At 35.5% G+C, this 5,000-nt stretch overlaps 1 protein-coding gene across 1 annotated transcript in view; it reads right to left on the reverse strand.

The window, feature by feature from the left end:
* The window catches only part of LOC136847553 (probable 3',5'-cyclic phosphodiesterase pde-5), a 275,359-nt gene that overhangs the window by 121,597 nt on the left and 148,762 nt on the right, over positions 1 to 5,000 (reverse strand). The window lies entirely within an intron of this gene.

The raw sequence follows: 5,000 nt of genomic DNA on the forward strand, positions 1-5,000 counted from the left end.
ACGTACTTTGCGTGACATTATATTCTGAGGACAGACGATAGGTTCCCCATATGATCCAATTAACCGGAGTTTTACTGGAATGGAGATGTGAAAGTCTAGCCATTCGCTTTTCCCTTTCTCCTCCAGGCATCTCTTTTCTGGGAATGTCCTTCGCATCCTTCTTCCTCTCTCTTTCTTTCACGTTTCCTTCCTTTTTCAAACCCTTTCTCTCCCGAGATCATCTTGGAAAGGTGTTCCCTTTTTTTTTTCTTTTACGCCTTCTATTGAAACTCCCAGGGAGAAAGTGTTCCCGGGTTTCCTCTTAGTTGAATGAATGAGAAAAAATATACTGGGGAAGTCTCACCCTCCTAAGCAGGTCTCTATCTGCCCCTCCCTCTAGAGTTATTCATTCTGTAAAGGCTTTGTGTTCACAAATAACCTAAGGGGGCCTTACTCCTCTGTTTTCCAAACCCTCCTCTCTCTCTCTCTCTCTCTCTCTCTCTCTCTCTCTCTCTGTAATTATCGGTCCCCCTCTTAACCTATTCATACTGAAAAGGTTTTGTATTCACAAATAATATAAGGAAATCTTACTCCCCTACCCCTTTGCCCTTATCTCTCTCTCTCTCTCTCTCTCTCTCTCTCTCTCTCTCTCTCTCTCTCTCTCTCTCTCTCGTAGCTTTTTGTACGATGAAGCTTTTGTAGCCGTAAAAAGCTTCCTGGTTGGAGGCGCTCTAGGAAGACGTTTAATCGTTCGTAAATGATATTTTTTTTATTTAAATTCTCACTGCTTTTTCTTTTCATAGTAGTTTCATGCCACTAGTGCTTGTTTTATTTCTCTCTGCAGAAAACTTTCAATATACAAAAATGTATTTAGGTTTATTACGGTCTTGCCTCCGACGAATACACTTCCTTTATTATGCAGAGTTTATCACGTCATTAGTTTTCTTTCCTGATTAACGTGCACATGATAATATGGAAAAAATAATCTTATGATTACATCGTGTGATCTTGGCGTCTGATTTTTCATAAGCTCATCTATTTTTGTATGTTCATCAACTATGTCTAACAGTAAATTAGGCAACTTTCTGACAACTAAACTATCTTATTCCCTAAACTTTCGAACATTCCGTCAAAACTTGAGGCTTTGATATATACACAGCCGGAAATTAGCAGAATATTAAGACATTCAAAAATAATTAAAACTGTTCTAGTTCTCCCCAGTTAAAGCGAGTTGTGTATTAAAGGCGCGATTTCATTACGCAAGAAGATCGACATTTTAGTTGCGTCATCGGCCCCCTGAATAAGGCTGCTCCAGTTATTCTTACTGAAGCGTTGGGCCCTTGAGCAAGGATACGTCAGATAACTGAGTGCCATATTGCATTTATGGGCCCTTGAATATGGAACTTCAGAGGTCCAATGTCTTTTACTGAGGTAATAAAAACTCGAACAATAGCACCAAAGTGAATCAACGTTTCAGTGTAGTATTAGATTTCTGAATAATATTTTCTAGGAAAACAGGTATTTTCATTTAGGCAGTTCTCGAAGAATATGGACTCTTATTTACCAAACGTTCTTCTTTGAAAATTATTGGGCCTCGAAGCAGGAATACCAACTCAGACGGTGTTGTTCTATCATAGCACGAAAAAAGATAAACTAAAGAAGAAAATTTTACGCTTTGGTAGATATTTGCATTACGGGACTGACTATTCTAAATAAAAAAAAAATATATATATATATATATATATATATATATATATATATATATATATATATATATATATATATATATATATAATAAAATTATCGGTGATTGGAACATGTGATAAGTATTTAAATGAATCCGGCCTTGTCTGTGTAGATCATAAACATAACAAGTTGCAAACACCCTACGGACTTCACACTCCATATTTCACTATGCATCCGTCAAGACATTCGAGGATTTCTAGTCATGGCAGACTTCGCCTCCCAGATGTTCCTGTGCTTAACTTGATCTGTCACACATACTAGTGGTTTTTAAAATTATCATCATCGCGTATTACATTGTTTAATAATCAGATTACTACATTTACATAATTCTTTTCAATATTTAACGCCCTATACCACCAAATCTAATTTTCACACCTATGCAAATTACATTCAACCTCTCCTCTCAGGTTATATTACTTTTTATGTACAATCCATTACTCATTTTCATATCTCACTCTCCGTGTTTATTATATGCTCTGCTATGTATATGATGAAAATTTTATTACAACTTTCATTACTGTGCAAGACTCTCCAACAAACTTCGTTACTGTCTATTTATCAATTCGTCTACATCGTCTCATGTATAAAAGGTGGTTGTTTCCACCCAATGCATATTTTTTTAGTATTCTCTCTCTCTCTCTCTCTCTCTCTCTCTCTCTCTCTCTCTCTCTCTCTCTCTCTCTCTCTCTCTCTCTCTCTCTCATAAATGTCTTTTAACTCGTAGATGCCTTTTAACAGCAGAGAAATTAATGACCTCCCGGATAAATCTAATATTATTTCATTAAACCTGACTTCATAATAATAACGGCTCTAATGTTTTGCTTGACAGCTCCCGATGTTCGACGTAAAGCCACGGCTCAAACTGATCAGAACCAGGTGCTTGCGATCATCAATCTTTCCTGCTTGCAAGGCGATATTGGCTTCCTTCTGCAAGCTCATAATATCGTGGTCTGGTCTGCTCGTCAAGCTATCTTTGATCCTTACAGGGATCCCATGATTGAATTATTATAATCACCTAGCGTTCAACAGTGATTTCCTAAATACAAAAGGCCGATGGGGTGGGCAACTACAGCTTCTTTTCCAGCCCGAAACAGATAGAAATAAAAAAAAAGAAGAAAACAGAAGAGGGGGAGGCGCATAACCGAAAGAAACGACGGACCTTCACCCTCTTAGAGTAAGATTACTTAAAAGTTTGGGAAAACAGAAGCATGAAGAGGCTTCCAAAGTTTGGTAATAGAGGTAATTAATAGTCACTGAATCATGTGATCCGAGGAGTACAGAATTCCACAGACTAAGTGTGGCAAGAGGTGGCTTGACGGGTATTCCAAGGCCGAGGAGGAGAAATTTTCGACGTTCAAGACAATTCTACTGGTTTTACTCCTCTAAAAATGATACGACGAGATCAAAAAGTAAGACTACTGAGAACAGTATATGAAAAACGCTTTACACTATATTTGATTTCACGCGAACCTCTTTCAATGTTTATATCTATAAATATGTTTTATTAAAGTGTACATTTATGCTGAAATAAAACCAATGTACAGATAAATTTCTCCATTATGTATACAAAAAATGTGTATACAGAAAAACAGCATGTATATGTGTATACACTTTATGTATATACACAAGCATATATATACATATAATATATATATATATATGTATATATATATATATATATATATATATGTATATATATATATATATATATATATATATTATATGTATATATATGCTTGTGTATATACATAAAGTGTATACACATATACATGCTGTTTTTATGTATACACATTCAAAGTCATAACCGAAAATACAGTAAACTGAAAACCTAATATTTTTCTCAAGAAGAAAGCCACGGAACCCAGCAAGACAAAATCAAGAACCCCTCAGAGCACTATAGTGAAGGCCATAAGAACAAGTAAAAAATCGAGTTTCCTGTACAGCGTATAATGCTGTATGAAATTCTCAGCCACGGCCCATGAAACTCTCAGCCGCGGCCCATGAAAATTTCAGCCACAGCCCGGTGGTGGCCTGTGTTGTTGGCACAATAGCGGTGCCAGACGCACGATCATGGCTAATTTAACCTTAAATAAAATAAAAACTACTGAGGCTAGAGGGCTGCAATTTGGTATGATTGATCACTGAAGGATGGATGATCAGCATAGCAATTAGCAGCCCTCTGACCTCAGTAGTTTTTAAGATCTGAGGGCGGGCAGAAAAATTGCGGACGGACAGACAAATAGCCATCCCAATAGTTTTCTTTTACAGAAAACTAAAAGGTGCGTTTCCTCCATTCAGACGCTTCCAGAAAATGAAAAAATCATTTCATGCGCAATATTCAGTTCGAAACCGAATAGACCTTTAGATCAAATGGATCATAGTGGATAATTAAATACTATGGCATTTTGGGATTTACATCACGCAAAATGAAAAGAATTTAGACTAAGGAAAGATCCTGGAATGTGGACTACGGAATGTGCAGAGTGAGTAGGATATCATGCTGGTTGAATATTCTAGTATTTTGGGGGAAAGCGAAACGTGGAGGTAAAATGGGTGTTTTTTTCATGAAGGGTTAAAGGTTAACTTTCCAGGATGGTGCGAACTTGCAGGAATGATATTACTTACCTTGATAATAATAATAATAATAATAATAATAATAATAATAATAATAATAATAATAATAATAATCATAATAAATAATAATAATAATAATAATAATAATAATAATAATAATAATAATATAATAATAATTATTATTATTATTATTATTATTATTATTATTATTATTATTATTATTTATTATTATTATTATTATGAAAAGCAGACCAGTCGCTATTCCCGTTGACTAGCATAGAGAAAATATGAATGAGATAAATATTAAAAACAAACCAAATATGGATTGATAAATAAAAACTACCAGGACACAAACAAATCACGTGATCAACTCTTACGTAAAATTTAATCGAAACATTTCATCCTAACATGAACAACATCGCCTAAATGGCCTCCAGAAAGACAACGCTCTAATTTTACTGTCATTTTCTTTTGATATATTTCGTCCTGGCAGTGCGCCATTTTGCCAACTCTGCTAAATGAAGAGTCAGCACCAACTCAAAATGCTCAGGTACTGATACAGACATTCTGCGAGAAAACTATCAACGTAATATTCAAGGATCTTGGAAAGCAATTTTACTGGAGTTTGGAGAATATGCAAGCATCCTCGACCTAGATTTGCATGTGTGTGTGTGTGTGTGTGTGTGTGTGCGCGCGTGTTT

The sequence above is a fragment of the Macrobrachium rosenbergii genome, chromosome 17 (assembly GCF_040412425.1).
Source record: "Macrobrachium rosenbergii isolate ZJJX-2024 chromosome 17, ASM4041242v1, whole genome shotgun sequence".
NCBI lineage: Eukaryota > Metazoa > Arthropoda > Malacostraca > Decapoda > Palaemonidae > Macrobrachium > Macrobrachium rosenbergii.